This window comes from Eschrichtius robustus, chromosome 9, assembly GCF_028021215.1.
Source record: "Eschrichtius robustus isolate mEscRob2 chromosome 9, mEscRob2.pri, whole genome shotgun sequence".
NCBI classification, from domain to species: domain Eukaryota; kingdom Metazoa; phylum Chordata; class Mammalia; order Artiodactyla; family Eschrichtiidae; genus Eschrichtius; species Eschrichtius robustus.
This window is the reverse complement of record NC_090832.1, coordinates 121,723,544-121,741,909: the sequence shown is the minus strand read 5'-3', so window position 1 is coordinate 121,741,909 and position 18,366 is coordinate 121,723,544. Positions and strand designations below refer to the sequence as shown.

The 18,366-nt window shown below is 35.4% G+C and overlaps 1 long non-coding RNA gene across 1 annotated transcript in view; it reads left to right on the top strand.

The window, feature by feature from the left end:
* Nucleotides 1–18,366, top strand: part of LOC137769294 (uncharacterized) — a 169,064-nt gene that overhangs the window by 703 nt on the left and 149,995 nt on the right. Inside the window, exon 2 of the long non-coding RNA XR_011074937.1 lies at nt 15,430–15,653. This is a non-coding gene — a long non-coding RNA (uncharacterized lncRNA). The remainder of the gene's footprint in view (nt 1–15,429; nt 15,654–18,366) is intronic.

Here is an 18,366-nt window from a genome sequence, read left to right as displayed (position 1 = left end):
TGTCTATACCCTTTGCTTGGCACAACAACAGAATCCTTAACCCAGTGACCTGCATTAAGTAGGTTTTCTTCTTACCAATAAGTAATGATGTACAAAAATAGCCCTCCTATACCATGAGGAAAAAAATTTTTTTTTGGATAACTAATTAAAAAAAAAAGGACAACTATTCTCTTGAAAGGAGCCTGAACAAGCCAACTGACAATCTTCAGGTAGTTTCTTCTCTATCATTTTTCTTTTATTTCTGATTAGTATAATTCAATTAAATCAGATGGTACCCCCCCCCTTCATTTGGCTCATTACTGGGTGAAGTAGTTTTGTATATATTTATTTTGATGTTTATTATTAGCTAAAAACAATTATATGTTAGTATTTTAATCTAAAAACTTTCCCACCAGAATTTTTTAAGTAATTTGAGTCACCCGAAATAATGTTTCTTGAATTTCGTAGAAAATTCTTTTTCTTTAATGATAAATGTGGAAAAATATAATCTCCAAAATGAACTATTGAATGAATGAATGTCATAAGTAAGAAGCAATAGGAGTTTTAAGTGCATATAAATATTTAGGGTATGATAAAAGTAGGTTTTAAATAAATGGGAAAATGAGTAAGTGGTACAGGGATAATTGGTTGGCTATGTGAAAAAAGAATTGATCTGGATCTTACATCATGCACTAAAAATAAAATTCAGATGAGACAAAAAAAATAGTAAGAGAACATGGGTGAATATAAATATAATTCTGGGAATGGGAAGAACTTTCTAGGCATGATTTCAAATGCAGCAACCGTAAGAAAAGGTCTGAAAAATTTGACTACACTGAAACAACTTCAGTATGTGAAACAAAACAAAAAGATGAAGGGGAAAATAAATTGGGGAAAATATTTGTGTAAAAAGTGAATAGTCAATGTTTAGTGAGCTCTTACCAGAATAAAATGAAAGAAAACTGAATAATGAACACAGAGGCAAACCGCTGGTTAGTCAGGGCTGCCATAATAAAATACCATGGAGTGGATGGCTTAATAGAAATTTGCTTTCTCTGGAGGCTAGAAATCCAAGATGAAGGTGTTGACAGGTTTAGTGTCTCCTGAGGCCTCTCTCCTTGGTTTGCAGACAGCCTTCTCACTGTGTCCTCACACGCCTTTCCTATGTGTGCAAACATCCCTGCTGTTTCTTTGTCTTATAAGAATACCAGTTCTGTTGGATTAGAGCTCTACCCTAATGACTTTATTGAACCTGAATCTCCTCTTTAAAGACCCTGTCTCTAAATATAATCATATCGCGGGTTAGCACTTCAACGTATGAGTTTGGGTGGTGGTAGGGACACAATTCAGTCCAAAACACAAGCCAGTAATGCAGAAACACCAGTAGTCTATAGCGAGAAAAAAAAATTTATCTTTAGTAGTTAAAAAATGCAGATTTTACAATAAATATCCTTTTTTTGGACTGTCATTTTGGAAAATGATGAAGTAGGAATGGAGATGGAATAGATAAAAGAGTAATTTTGAAAGAAGAATGGAATAGTTCATGGTGAAAGAACTATATAGTAAATAAAAGAGAAGGATAAACCAAAGCTGACTAAGGTTTCTAGTCAGGAGAACTGAGAAAATGAGAATGATAGAGTATGTCCATTGTTCAGCTAACAATGACCTAATTCTCCTTTAGAATCAATGCTGAGCCTCTAGCAACCATTTTTAATAACACAACTCTTGACTTTGTACTTTACACAATTTGATTAGATGCAGAATAGGCACTTGATTCCAGCTGGGCCAGTTAGAGGTTTTTTGTTTTTATTATTCATGGGAATCTATATTTACACCAAATTTTAAAAATTCAGTCTCTCAGATGGTGGACCATGACACACACACACACACACATATATAACTTTGAGAGATAATAGATTTGCCATTTTTCACATACCATTTCTAGTAGAGAAGCAGAAAATGTCAGTGTGTCAGTGTATAGAGAAAAGGAAAGAAAAGAGAGAGAGAGGAAATCACTCAGAGAGGAACAGAGATGAGATTAAGAATCCAAATGCAGTTCCAATTTATGTTTATAGAATTTTCCTTAGGCCTGTCTTCATTCCTGGGGTTCTATAAAATATTCCTGTATCCTTATCATAAAATCTCACCTGCCTTTTTTTAATGCATAAGTAGGTTGACTGAGTTTTATGTTATCTTAAAACTAAGCATTTTGACTGATAACAGTGGATAATAGAGGAGAATTCAAAGAAGACATACAGCTTTCAGCCTTAAGGAATTTATAGAGCGCCACACAAAGTGGATCATTAGGTGCACAGTTCAAAGCTTCACTCATGGAGAAAATTTTGCTTTTCACTGTCATTCAGTTGAATGATTGTCATGCAGCTATTTTGCATTTCCAACTAGAACCTGTTTATCTAGGCAGCCTACCCATAAACCTATCCATAAAACCACAGGCTTTTCCCTCTTCCTTTAGCATTTTATACAAGAAGCCCTATATAACCATTGGTATGAGCTGAGAATGGTGTTATAGTGCAACCTTGGTGAGTGGCATGGGAGTCTGAGTAACCTCTTCATTGAGCTTGCTTATGTCCTCTGGTCCTGTTCATCCTTCCTTTTGTTAATGTGGTGTATCACATTGATTGATTTGCAGATATTGAACCATCCTTGCATCCCTGAAATAAATCCCACCTGACAATGGTGTATGATCCTTTTTGTATATTGTTGAATTCAGCTTGCTAATATTTGTTAAGGATTTTTGCATCTATATTCATCAGAGACGTTGGCCTGTAATTTTCTTTTTTGTAGTGTCTTTGGTTTTGGTGTCAGGGTAATGGTAATTAATTAATAATAATTAATGGTAATGTGGCCTTGTAGAATGAAAATGGGAGTGTTGCCTCCTTTTCAATATTTTGGACTAGTTTGAGAAAGATAGGTATTAGCTCTCCTTTTTATATTTGGTAGAATTCCCCTCTGATGCTGTCTGGTCATGGAGTTTGCTGAGAGTTGTGTTATTTATTTATTTATATATTTATTTTATTACAAGTTCAGTTTTACTACTATTGATTGGTCCGTTCAGATTGTCTATTTCTTCCTGATTCAGTCTTGGGTGGTTGTATGTTTATAGAAATTTATCCATTTCTTCTAGGTTGTCCAATTTTTTGGCGTATAACTGTTCATAGTATTCTCATGACTTTTTGGATCTCTGATATCAGTTATTTCTCCTCTTTCACTTCCTATTTTGTTTATTTGGATTCTCTCTCTTTTTTTCTTGATGAGCCTAGCTAAAACTTTATCAATTTTGTTTATCTTTTCAAAAAACCATCTCTTGGTTTCATTGATATTTTCAATTTTTTTTGGTCTCTATTTTATTTGCTCTATGAACTTTATTATTTCCTTCATTCTGCTGACTTTGGGCTTTGTTTGTTCTTCTTTTTCTAATTCCTTTAGATAGTAAGTTAGGTTGTTTATTTGAGATTTTTCTTGCTCACTGAGCTAGGCCTATATCACTGTAAACCTCCCTCTTAGAACTGCTTTTGCTGTATCTGATAGATTTTGGAAAATTGTGTTTCTATTTTCATTTATCTTCAGGTATTTTCTGATTTTCTTTTTCATTTTTTCATTGACCAAATAGTTTTTTAGTAGCATGTTGTTTAGTCTCTACATGTTTGTGTTTTTCCCATTTTTCTTTCTATAATTGAGTTCTAGTTTCATATCACTGTGGTCAGAAAAAATGCTTGCTATAATTTCTATCCTCTTAAATTTGTTGAGAATTGCTTTGTGGCCTAGCATGTGATCTACCCTGGAGAACATTCCATGCGCATTTGAAAAGAATGTGTATTCTACTGTTTTTGGATGGAATGTCCTGTAGATAGCTATTAAGTCCAGTTGGTCTAATATGTCATTTTTTTAAACATTTTTATTGGAGTATAATTGCTTTACAATGCTGTGTTTGTTTCTGCTTTATAACAAAGTGTATCAGCTATACATATACATATATCCCCATATCTCCTCCCTCTTGTGTCTCCCTCCCATCCTCCCTATCCCATCCCTCTAGGTGGTTACAAAGCACCCAGCTGATCTCCCTGTGCTATGTGGCTGCTTCCCACTAGCTATCTATTTTATAACATGTCATTTAAGACTGATGTTTCCGTATTGATTTTATGTCTGGATGATCTGTCTGTTGACATAAGTGGGGTGTTAAAGTCCCCCACTATTATTGTGTTACTGTCAATTTCTCCCTTTATGTCTGCTAGTATTTGCCTTATATGTTTAGGTGCTCCTATATTATGTGCATATATCTTAACAAATGTTATATTCTCTTCTTGTATTGATCCCTTTATCATTATATATTGCCCTTCTTCATCTTTTGTTATAGACTTTGTTTTAAAGTCTTTTTTGTCTGATATGAGTATTGCTCCTGCTTCTTTCTTGTCATTTCCATGAAATATCATTCTTAATTATATCACTTTTAGTCTGTGTGTGCCTTTAGTTCTGAAGTGAGTCTCTTATAAGCAGTGTGTAAATGGGTCTTTTTAAAAAATTTATCCAATCAGCCACCCTATGTCTTTTGATTGGAGCATTTAGTCCATTGACATTTAAAGTGATTATTGATAGGTATATGTACTTATTGCCCTTTTGCTACTTATTTTCTAGTTGTTTTTGTAGTTCTTTACTGTTCTTTTCTTTAGGTTCTTGTGGTTTGATGATTTTCTTTAGTGATATGCTTGTGTCCCTTTCTGTCTTGTTTTTGTGTATCTATTGTAGGTTTTTAATTTGTTGTGATTACCATGGGGTTCATATACGTTGACTATAAATATGTCTACTTGTTTTAAACTAGTAGTCATTTTAGTTCAAACACATTCTGAAAGATCTACCATTTTTACTCCCTTCTATCACATTTTTTCTTGATATATTTTAACCTTCATGTTTATCCCTTTATTGTTTGTTGTAGTTATAGTTGATTTTTACATTTTTTGTATTTTAATACTAGCTTATTTATCTGATTCATCCTCAGCCTTTACTATATATTTGCCTTTGCTAGTGGGATTTTTCCTTTCCTATAGATATTTCTTGTTGTAGCCTTTTCTTTTCCACTTAGAGTAGATCCTTTAACACTTCTTTTAGGGTAGGTTCAATATTGATGAACTCTTTTAGTTTTTCTTTGTCTGAGAAGTTCTTTATCTCTACTTCAATTCTAAGTGATTATCTTGCTGGGTAGATTTTCCTAAGTTGGAGGTTTTCCATGTTTAGCACTTTAAATATACCATGCCACTGTCTTCTGGCCTGCAAATTTTCTGCAGAAAAATAGCCTTATTGGGCTTCCCTTGTATATGACTCTGTTTTTCTCTTGCTGCCTTTCAAATTATCTCTTTAACTTTTGTCATTTTAATTATGATGTGTCTTTGATGATGTCTGTTTGGGTTCATCTTGTTTGGGACCCTCTGTGTTTCCTGTACCTCACTATCTGTTCTTCAGGTTCAGGAAGTTTTCAGCCATAATTTTATCAAATGCATTTTTAGCCCTTTATCGCTTCTTCTTTTGGGCCCCCCTATAATGTGAATGTTGGTACTCTGTTGTTGTCCCAGAGGTCCCTTAGACTATTTTTAAAAATTTGTTTTTCTTTTTGCTGTTCTTATGGCTGATTTCCATTATTCTATCTTCCAGATCACTTATGAGTTCTTCTGTATCATCCAGTCTGCTGTTAATTCCTTCTCATGTGTTTTTCATTTCCATTATTGTATTCAGTTCTGACTGGTTCTTTTTTATATTTTCTAGTTCCTTGTTAAAATTCTCATTGTGTTTATCTATTATTTTCCCTTATTCAGCTAGCATTCTTATTACTCATGCTTTGAACTCTTTATATGGTAAATTATTCATTTCTGTTTCATTAATTGTTTTTTCAGAGTTTGCTCTTGTTCTTTCAATGGAAAAATTTCTCTGTCTTCTCATTTTGCTTAACTTTCTCTGTCTCTGTGAAATTTTTTGAAATAGTTACCTTTTGTGGTCTTGAAGGAGTGTCCTTGTGTGGGAATGTACCTGTACTGTCTGTTTGTACCCAGTGGCTTTGTTGGAAGAGCTGGATCTGACATGAGCATGAGCCAGTCTTTCCCCAAGGTTTGCTGGAAGCTATCACTTTGGTAGGAGGTGGGACTGGAGATGAAGGGGCAGAGCCTCTTGTCCTGCTCATGCTTGGTGTCCCAGATATACTATTTTTATCTTTTGATGGATTTCTGCTGGACTGATTGTATGTTTTGGAGTGTCCGACAGGACCCATCTTTAGATGGGCAATTCTTTACATCTTCAAAAAAAATCTGTTAGAAGAGAATGGAGTAGTATATTCTAAATGCAGAGGTAAAAAATGAAATTGAACATGAAGTGTGTATTAGTTAAACTCTCCCTCAAGAATGAGGGAAAAATAGAGATTTTTTTCAGACATACAAAAATGTAGGGCGTTTACCACTTACAGTCTCTCACTAAAATATTATCATGGAATATGCCTCTGTAATATTAGTAAGTCCAGGGACTTCCCTGGTGGCACAGTGGTTAAGAATCTGCCTGCCAATGCAGGGGACATGGGTGTGAGCCCTGGTCTGGGAAGATACCACATTCCACGGAGCAGCTAAGCCCGTGCGCCACAACTGCCGAGCCTGCACTCTAGAGCCTGCAAGCCACAACTACTGAGCCCATGCGCCATAACTACTGAAGCTCCTGCGCCTAGAGCTTGTGCTCTGCAACAAGAGAAGCCACCATAACGAGAACCCCAAGCACCACAACGAAGAGTAGCCGCCGCCTGCCGCAACTAGAGAAAGCCTGCATGCAGCAAAAAAGACCCAACACAGCCAATAAATTAATTAATTAATTTAAAAAAATTAGTAAGTCCAAAGTGAAGGCATGGCATAGAAGAAACAACAACACAGAAATTGATAACATATGTTGAGAAATTTAATTAATTACTTATTAAGAAGGATTTCTTTGTGTGAGTGGAACCACAGGATATAAAATTTTCAAAAAGGGAAAGGTGCTTAATAATGTCAAATGATACAGATGGGAAAAAATTTGAGAATGGTGATAAGTCTATTGAATATAATATTTGGAAGATCTTAGTGACTTTCAAAGGATTGTTTTACTAGGAACTGAATGACAAAGGTTAAGGGATGAGTGAGTGACTAGAAAAAGATAAATATTTGTTAATATTATCTTAAGTTAATACTGCCTTTTGTTTTGCTTTTTTAAGAAAAAGTTGTGTTCAGGCTTTCCAGAAATGAAGGGAGATAATATCCTATTTTATCTCACAAATACCCCAGACACTTCAAATAGCTCTCCTTTTTGTCTTTTTTCATTATTTCCATGTTTGTTTTTTGCTTTATTAGAGGTTGCATATGTTTATCTTCTGGTACCTGAAATGATACAGGTAGAACAGGATAGTGGGCATAGGGTATGCTGTGTCCATGGAGATTACTGCTAGTCATATTTATTTACTTGTCTCCCCTGCCCAACTTACACAGAGTTCCCAAGTCTAATGATTATATCTGCACCTTGAAAGTTACGAACTAGAGCCACCCCAGGACCAAGCCCCACCCACCAGTAGGCCAGCACTAGCCCCAAGGTGCCCCTGGCCAAGCTGTGCCAGGACCGAAGCCTTCCCACCAGTGGGCTGGCAGCCACTGTACAAGGCAGGGCCTGGCAGCCAACTGGAATGTGGGACAGCCACCTACCAGCCTACTTGTAGTAGTTGGCCCTGCCACAATAAAAGGGCCCACACAGCCCACATAAAGGGCACCCCTAGAGCATGTAGCACTGGTGACCAGAGCAGAGTGTGCTGCTGGGATCCACAGGACATCTCCTATATAAGGCCACTTCTCCAAGATAGGGAATGTAACTGACTCACCTAATACATAGAAATAAACACTGAGAATTAGGCAAAATGAGGAGACATAGGAATATGTTCCAAATGGAGAAGCAAGACAAAACCTCAGAAAAAGAACTAAACAAAGTGGAAATAAGCAATCTACCCAACAAAGAGTTCAAGGTAGTGATCATAAAGTTGCTCACTGAACTTTGGAGAAGAATGGATAAAAATAGTGGGAATTTTAATGAAGAGTTAGAAAACATGAAGAAGAACCAAACAGAGCTGAAGAATACAATAACTGAAATAAAAAAATACACTGGAAGGAATCAAAAGTAGATTAGATGATATAATGGAATGGATCAGAGAACTGGAAGACAAAGTAGTGGAAATTACCCAAGCTGAACAGAAAAAAGTTTCTAAAAAATGAGAACATTTTAAGAGACCTTTGTGACAATATGAAGCATACTAACATTTGCACTATTGGGGTCTAAGAAAGAGATGAGAGAAAGAAAGGGGCAGAGAACTTATGTGAAGAAAAAATAGCTGAAAATTTCCCTAACTTGATATAGGAAACAGACATTCATGTCCAGGAAGCACAGAAAGTCCCAAGCAAGATGACCCCAACGAGGGCCACACCATAGTACATTCTAATTAAAACAGCAAAAATTAAAGATAAAAGAGAATCTAAAAATCAGCAAAGGAAAAGCAACTAGTTACATATAAGGGAACACCCATAAGAAAACCAGTTGATTTTTCAGCAGAAACTTTGCAGGTTAGGAGGGAGTGGCATGACATATTCAAAGTGATGAAAGGAAAAAGCCTACAACCAAGAATACCAAACAAGGCTATCACTAAGATTTGTTGGAGATATAATGACTTTTATAGATAAGCAAAAGCTATCACCACTAAATAGGCTTTACAGGAAATGTTAAAGGGACTTCTCCAAGTGGAAAAGAAAAGACCATTGCTAGAAATATGAAAATTATGAAGGAAAAAGTGTCATTGGTAAAGGCAAACACATAGTAAGTTACTAGATGAATCACTTATAAAGCTAGTAGGAAGGTTAAAAGACAAAAGTAGTAAAATTATCTATGTTCACAATAAGTAGTTAAGGGATATACAAACAAGAAGATGTAAATTATGATGTCAAAAACCTTAAACATGGGGTGGGAGTAAAAATGCAGGATTGGTAGAATGCCTTCAAACTTAAGAGATCGTTAATTTAAAATAATCACATATATAGTTATACATAGTTATGTGTGTATAATTATACATAGTTCTGTGTGTGTGTATATATATATAGTTGTATATAGTTATATCTGAAACTCATGGTAACCACAGGTCAAAACCCTATAATAGATACACACACACAAAGAGAAAGGGATCCAAACATAACACTAAAAATCAAATCACAAGGGAAGAGAGGAAAAGAAGAAAGGACCAAAACAGAACTACAAATACAACCAGGAAATAATTAAGAATTTTAAATTGTTACTGGCAATAAGTACATACCTATTAATAATTACTTAAATGTAAATGGACTAAATACTCCAATCAAAAGACATAGAGTGGCTGAATGGATTAAAAATATGAGACCCATATATTTGCTACCTACAAGCGACTCACTTCAGATCTAAAGATACACACAGACTGAAAGTGAAGGGATGGAAAAAGTTATTCAATGGACATGGTAAAAGAAAGTTGGGTAGCAATATTTTGATCAGAGAAATTCAACTTTAAAACAAAGTCTGTAACAAGAGACAAAGAAGAACATTACATAATGATAAAGGTATTAATTTAACAAGAAGATACAACAATTGTAAATGTATATGCACCAAACATAGGAGCACCCAAATACTTAAAGCAAATATTAACAAACATAAAGGGAGAAATTGACAGTAGCATAGTAATAGTAGGGCACTTTAACACCCCACTTACATCAATGGACAGATTATCCAGATAGAAAATCAATAAGGAAACACTGGCCTTAAATGACACATTATATCAGATAGGCCTAATTATCTATCTATCTATCTATCTATCTATCTATCTATCTATCTATAGAAGATTCCATCCAAAAGAAGGAGAATGCACATTCTTTTCAAGTGCATAGGGAATAGATAGATCTTCAGGATAGATCCCATTATAGGCCACAAAACAAGTCTCAATAAATTTAAGAAGATTGAAATATCAAGTATCTTTTCCAACTGTAATGGTATGAGACTAGAAAACAATTACAAGAAAAAACTGTAAAACCCACAAACACATGAAAAATCATATCCTACTAAATAACCAATGGGTCACTGAAGAAATCAAAAAGGAAATCAGAAAATACCTCAAGACAAATGAAAATGAAACACAATGATCCAAAATCTATGGGATGAAGCAAAAGCAGTTCTAAGAGGGGAGTTTATGCTGATACAGGCCTATCATCAGTAAGCAAGAAAAACCCCAAATAAATAATCTAACCTTACACCTAAAGGAACTAGAGAAAAAGAATAAACAAAATCTAAAGTTAGTAGCAGGGGACATCCCTGGTGGTCCAGTGATGAAGCCTCCGTGTTCCCAATGCAGGGAACATGGGTTTGATCCCTGGTTGGGGAACTAAGATCCCACTTGCTGTACAGCATGACCAAAAAATAAATAAATAAATAAAAGAAATAAAGTTAGTAGCATGAAAGAAATAAAAAAGTTCAGAATAGAAATCAATGAAAAAGAGGCTAAGAAAATAGAAGAGATCAATGAAACTAAGAGCTGGTTTTTTGAAAATGTTAACAAAATTGATAAACCTTTAGCCAGCCATCAAGATAAAAAGAGATGGTGCATATAAATAATTTCAGAAATGGAAGAATTAAAGTTACAACCAACTCTGCAGAAATACAAAGGATCCTAAGGGATTCCTACAAGCAATGATATGCCAATGAAATGAATAACCTAGAAGAAATGGATATATTCCTAGAAATGTACAATCTCCCAAGACTGATTCAGGAAGAAATAGAAATTGAATCAGTAATAAAATTGAATCAGAAAAAAAAAAAAAACAACTCACAACAAATAAAAGTCCAGGACCAGATGGCTTCACAGGTGAATTCTACCAAATATTTAAGGAAGAGTTAACACCTATCTTTCTCAAACTATTCCAAAAAATTGAAGAGAAAGGAACGCTTTCAAACTCATTCTATGAGGCCAGCGTTACGATGATACCAAAACCAGACAAAGGTATCACACAGAAAAGAAAATTCCAGGCCAATATCACTGATGAACATACATGCAAAAATCTTCAACAAAATATAAGCAAACCAAATCCAACAATACATTAAAAGGATTGTACACCATGATCAAGTGAGATTTATCTCAGGGATGCAAGGTTGGTTCAATATGTGTAAATCAATGTGATACACCACATTAACAAAATGAAGGATAAAGATCATATGATCATCTCAATAGATTCAGAAAAGCTTTTGACAAAATTCAACATCCATTTATGATAAACACTCTCAACAAAGTGGCTATGGAGGGAATATACCTCAATGTAATAAAGGCTCCATATGACAAACCCACAGCCAATATTATACTCAATGGTGAAAAGCTGAAAGCATTTCTTCTAAGGTCAGGTACAAGACAAGGATGCCCACTCTTGCCACTTTTATTCAGCACATATTGGCAGTCCTAGCTACAGCAATCGAATAGAAAAAGAAATAAAAGGAATCCAAATTGGAAAGGAAGAAGTAAAACTGTCACTGTTTGCAGTGATATTATTTGTAGAAAACTGTAAGTACGTATCAAAAAAACTATTAGAAATACTGAATGAATTAAGTAAAAGAGCCGGATACAAAATCAATATACAGAAATCTGTTGCATTTATATACACTAGTAATGAACTATCAGAAAGAGCAATTAAGAAAACAGTCTCACTTACAATTGCATCAAAAAAGAATAAAACCCCTAGGAATAAATTTAACCAAGGAGGTGAAAGACCTGTACTTAGAAAATTTTAAGACATAAATAAAAGAACTTGAACATGACACAAACATATGCCCTTAGGGAGTTGCAAATTAAACAACAATGAGATACCACTACATACCAATTAGAATGGCCAAAATTCAAAACTCTGGTAACAGCACCAAGTGTTGATGATCATGTGAAACAACAGGAACTCTCATTCATTGTTGATGGCAATGCAAAATGGTATAGCCACTTTGGAAGACAGTTTGGCAGTTACTTCTGAAACTAGACATTTTTTATCATATGATCCAGCAATTGTGCCCCTTGGTATTTACCCAAAGGAGTTAAAAACTTAGGTCCACACAAAAACCTGCACATGGATGTTTATAGAAGCTTTATACATAATTGCCAAAATTTAGAAGCAACCAAGATGTCCTTCAGTACGTGAATGGAAAAATAAACTGTGGTACATCCAGATAATGGAGCACTATTCAGTGCTAAAATGAAATGAGCTACCAAACCATGACAAGATATGGAGAAACCATGTTACTAAGTGAAATAAACCAATCTGAAAAGCTACATGCTGTTTGATCTCAACTATATGACATTCTGGAAAAGGCAAAACTATGGAGACAGTAAAAAGATCAGTGGTTGCCAGGGGTTAGGAGGGAGGGAGGGATGAATAGGCAGAGCTCAGAGGATTTTTAGGGCAAACTATCCTGTATGATAAGACAATGGTAGATACATGTCATTATTCATTTGTCAAAACCCATAGAACGTATAAAACCAAAAGTGAACCCTAATGTAAACTATGAACTTCGAGTGATTGTGTTGTGTCAATGTAGGTTTATCAATTGTAATGAATCTACTACTGGGGTGCAGGACGTCGATAATGGGCAGGTTGTGTGTGTGTATGGGGACAGACTTTCTATGGGAACCCTGTTATGTTCTGCTTGATTTTGCTTTGGGCCTCAAACTGCTCTAGAAATACAGTTTATTAATTAAAATGAAAAACAGCATTGTGTTGACAGTATTTTAAAAGACAAAGGTATTTAGGGTAAAGTGACATGTATTGTCAGGATATGAGCTGGAAATTTATGTCCTCTGAGGCTTAGTTGCTTTATATTTAAATGAATTATATGTATATATATATGTATATATTTCAGAAAATATTAATAACCACTGGTACTAGAGTTCCACTTAGGGAACTGTCTTCATTTAGGAAAATGCCTTGATAAACTTCCATGACTGTGGAAGGTGAGGCCTTTAGAGTGAGGTGTAGAAGGAGGCTGCAATACAAAGAGAGAACTAAACAGTTATGCATAAAGAAGTGAACATAGATGTGGAGGAGGAATGCCAGGAAGAAAGACAAGGGAGGATGGAGTTAGAGAAAAGGCCATAAAACGTAGGTAGCAGGCTGAATCTGTGGAGGAAGATAGAAAAATTCCTATGCCACTATGGTGGCATAGTAGCTGAGAACTTTAAAGGCCTTTTGGCAATGTAACAACTCATGGCATTGCAGTGTCTATGTGGTTTGGGGGAAATCAAGGAAAGAAGCTCTGTATAGAACAAAGAGAAGCAATCATCTATAAGAGGTGAGGTGTGTGAAATCAATAGTTCAGCAGAAGTAAGAGCCACCGTTGATCATGAGAAAGCAAGTACATGGGACTAAGGGCAATGGAATTTCTCATAGGAGCCTTTCTCAAAGAGAGGATGAGATTCCAGTTGACAGATCAGATGACTGGATTCACAGGACGACTATGGGGACATTTGAAGGTGTGCAGCACACATGGTAGTAAAAATTCAAGTAAACACACAACTTCCAACGGTCTGCTGTAGCCCTTCCTCACTTTTCAAGCTGAGACAGCCTTGGCTTTGAGGATTATCTCTGAGTAAGGTAGTGGGGAAGCTCTGATGGAATAAAACTCTTACACGGTACCTAACAGAGTGTGGCAGAAAACTGCCTATCTGAAAATGCCATTCACCCAGATACAGAAAAAGGTCTAACCCAAGTCATGTCCCCATAAGAATAGAATTAAGACATGTAATCTTTTCCTTTCCAGATTTGTAGAAACATGGTAAAGTCACATGAAGCTTAGAAAGTATCCTATTTTTGAGAACAGTAAAAGGTTGCCCCAAGGAGGGTTAAGGTTAGATAAGTAACCTTCTGAGAATGGCACTAGAACTGAAAAAGGAAACAAATTATATTCTCTCAGAAACGTGTTCATAAGATTTAGTAGAGTCAGGAATACTGACTAACATGATGATATGGAAGTGCTCCTAAGATGCAATGAATACAGAAATAGAGAAAAAAACATAGCAAATGACTAGCACCATTGGCTCTTCCCTTTTTCACTATCATAGTTACCATCCTTTTAGATAACTTTCCTGTCTGTTTGCTTCTAGACTTTCCCACCCAAACCAACTGCATAATTCAATGGCCACTAAAAGAAATTTGATCACTTGCATCAGTAATTTAGAGCCCAATGTGATCTTTCATATCAAATTCAAGTTTCAAGTCTTTGAACCTCCAGGTTTCTTATTTGTAGTTCTAGTAGTTTTTGCCTATCTAATCTTTTGATGTGTCTTGATTTCTATCTCATTTATAGCCAAATTAGCTTAATGATTTCCGTATGTATCTTTCTATATACGGAAATATATAAAAATTGTTATACGGAGATAATTTTATCTACCCTTCATAGCCAGCTCACTAGGCATTTGCCTATGAAGAAGACACTCCACTTTCATCTTAATCACTTCATGTTCTGTCCTTCCCCTAAATGCAATCATTTTTTGTTCAGAAATATGAAGGAATGGAATGTTTCTGAATATTTGAACAATGTGGATGATTTAATATAAGTAGCTTACATGAATTGTCAAACTTAAATTAGTTATTTTATAATAATGATAAGATTAAACAATATAATAAAATCTCTTTTTGATAATTCAGAAGAAACTGCAGAATCTTGGGGTGGCTTAGGTTCACAAGTACCAGCAAGCATTGTTATTCAATAGCACTGCAAAATAAATCTGACTATTCAGGTGTTCTGGGTGGTTTTGGATTCTTGATAAATAGGAGATTATTCTAGCCTTCCAAATACAAATATTCTTTGGTCATTTCATAGTCATCCTGTCAGACTATAATCATTTACGGGATATCACAGGTATTTATGTATTTGGCTATGGTATTTTGTCAATGAAATAATCCATCTCATTGGTTCTATGTTTTTTGTTTGTTGAAGATTCTTAAGGCATATAGACGTATTCTTTAGTGATGCAAAGTGAAATTTTGACTGTCTAAACAGATTTTCTCAACCTTTCCCTCTTGTAATGGTAAGAGAGTACAGACAATTCAATCCCCTGTCATCTCCTGACCATTTGCTTAATCCTCCCACTGAGGTAAGTATACTGAGATGGTGACAGTTCCTGTGAGTTCTGCAGTGTTACTTAGAAAGAGCATGGGCTTTTGGGTCCTACAGACCTGTGGTTGAATGTTGTTTTCTAGATCTGTGACCTTAGGGAATTTATTTGAATGTTTCAGAGACTCAGTGTCCTTATCTGTAAAATAGAGATAATAATATGTACCTGCTGCAGAGACTGCTAATGTTTCCCTTTTACTCTTGGGCACAATAAATATTTTCAGCTCTCTCTTGCAGACTGGTGTGTCCAGGCCTGAATTCTGGCAATGGATTGCTGGTTGGAAAGAAAAAGCACCACTTCCTGCTTGGCTTATGAAAATCCCCCAAGTACGCTCTTCTCTGATTTTCTCCATTTGCTGGCTTACTGGCGAGGACTCCAGAGACCTATGAGAAACAAGAACTTTAAGACAGAAGAAGCCTGGAACAGAGCCTGCTGCCACTCCTTTGTCACCCCATCAGATGTAAGTAAGAAATAACATTTATTTTGGTAAGTCACTGAAACTTGGAGGATGTTTGTTTCCGCAGTTAGCCTACCCCAACTAATACACCTTTAGGATTATTATAAAGATTGCACGAGGAATCTTTATAAAGTATCTGACATAAATTAAGTGTTCAGTAAATGACAGTTATTGTCACCATCATCCTTTACATGTATAGAGTATTCAGGCATTGCAGGTACCAGGATTCCCCCAAATGATCAGACCGACAGGATGTGAGTTGGCAGGACTGACTTCTTGCTGCTACTCTTACAGTTAGACCCATTGGTATTTCTCAGATTCCTTGGAATTATAAATGATTAATTCATTTAGTTATAGATTTTTAAATTCAGTTATAGTTGACATATAACATTATATTAGTTTCAGATATACAATGTAATGATTCGATATTTGCATTTATTGAAACAATCACCACTATACATCTAATCAACATCCAGTTATAGATTTTGACATCACATATTTAATCCTTTTGTTGGCCTGTTCATTTTATTCTCTGTCATTGTACCATGTGATACCCCTAGCTTAAGTCACATGTTTTATACTGTGATTGTGTACCATTTAGGATCCAGGGGAGAGAGACTAGACTAGTGCTGTTCAGTAGAAATGCAGTGCAAGCCACAAACATAATTTTAAATTTTCTAGTATTGATAGTTACATTAGAAAAGTTTAATAAAACCCAGGTGAAATTAATTTTAATAATTCATTATCTAACCTAGTATATCCAAAACATTAAAATTTCAACATGTAATCAGTATTCTTTGCATTCTTCTTTTTATGCTGATTCTTTGAGAACAGTGTGTATTTTACACCAACAGCCTGTTTTGATTTAGACTAGCCTGATTCCAAGTGTTCAATAGCCATATTTGCATAATGGCTGCCATATTAGACAGCTCAGGAATGGGCAAATGAAAAGACCTATCACCACTTCTGGAAAAAAATCTTCAAAGTCATGTGCTACATTTTCTTTGTAGGTAGAGGATAGCATTATTCTTATTGTTCTGGGAGACTAGACATAGGAGGGCAAACATTCAGATCATCAGGTTCAGGAGATGGACATTTTACTTATAGGTGTCATTTATCTGGAGATACAAGTCAGGAACCTTCTTTGTAGCTCTATCTTCTGTGGTACTTTGTACATAGAAGGCTCTTACTGAGAGTTTTCAATGGGATGATCAATGTTCATACAATTATGTATTCAACATTCATAAATTTATAATAAAAATATAACTTTTACAGGAAAACTAACATTTTGAGCTTGTGTGCTAAGGGAAGCCATGCAAGATCCTGGTATATGGTAACCCCCAATGTCTAAGTTAGCGATAAAATGTTTATTTTTCTTAAGGAAAAACTAATTACTCCTGGCCTCAATTTTCAAAGGAAATTTAACTTTTTTGTATAAAACATAGACTTCAGAAATCCATTACTGTATATTGAAATGCACGTCTGTCCTTGTTTAATGAAAGCATAGGAATTAGTCACTTTCCAGTGTATAAAAAAAGAGTTTAGTTCAAAGACATTGGATTTACCAAAGTAAACAGTGTTTGAATAGAATAGTTACTTTAAAGATGACAGGCAGTCACTCCTAGGAAGGAAATAATATGTTGCAAGTTTGAAAGAAAATGGTTTACTTAAGATGTCATTTCATGAAAAGGAAGTAATGTCTTTGATATTCAAAGCACCAAAAAAGAACTTAACACACTGTGCTAGAGAAACCAGAGATAACATTTGATGGTTAGAAAAGATAGGGTTTTAAGAAAAAAATGTTACCTTGTTTTCGTCTTCCATCACAGAAAGGAGATTAGATATATGAGGCAAATTGAGGGAGTTAGGGGGAAAGTAACATATACAAATCAGATAGTATAAGGAAAAATTAATAAAGCTAAATACAGATTGTTAAATGATAATGGAAAGAGGTCATTTTTTTAAAAGATTTATTTTATTCTTTATTTATTTAATTAATTTATTTTTGGCTGTGTTAAGTCTCAGTCACGGCATGTGGGATCTTTCGTTGTGGTGCACGGGCTTCTTTCTAGTTGTGGCATGTGGGTTTTCTCTCTAGTTGTGGCATGTAGACTCCAGGGTGCATGCGCTCTGTAGTTGTGGTGTGTGGGCTTAGCTGCCCCATGGCATGTGGGATATTAGTTCCCTGACCACGGATCAAACCCGCGTCCCTTGCATTGTAAGGCGGATTCTTTACCACTGGACCCCAGGGAAGTCCCAGAGGTCATGTTTAACATAACTATAATTTTTAAAAACTATAGTCATTATGTTGTATAATATATCCCCAGTACTTGTTTATCTTATAAACACACTGTATATTAAAATTAGAGTGCACTGTCGGTGGCAATGTAAATTGGTACAGACATTATGCAAGTTTCTCAAAAAATTAAAAATAGAACTACCATTTGATCTAGCAATCATACTTCTCCACTGTCATTTCCATGCTACTCCTTACCCACCACACTACAGAGAACTGAAGACTAGGCTTGCTCTTAATGCAAAAGGCATGGCTTCACAGTCATAAACTAGGAATAGAGGACTGGCTCAGCTGTTTTACTTCTGGTAGGAGACAGATGGGCTTTAGATGAACTATCCAAAAGCAAAGCCATAGGTTTGGGGAGATGTTCTCTGGCCTTTAACTTGCATGCAGCTATCAATTTAGTAGTTGACTCATTAG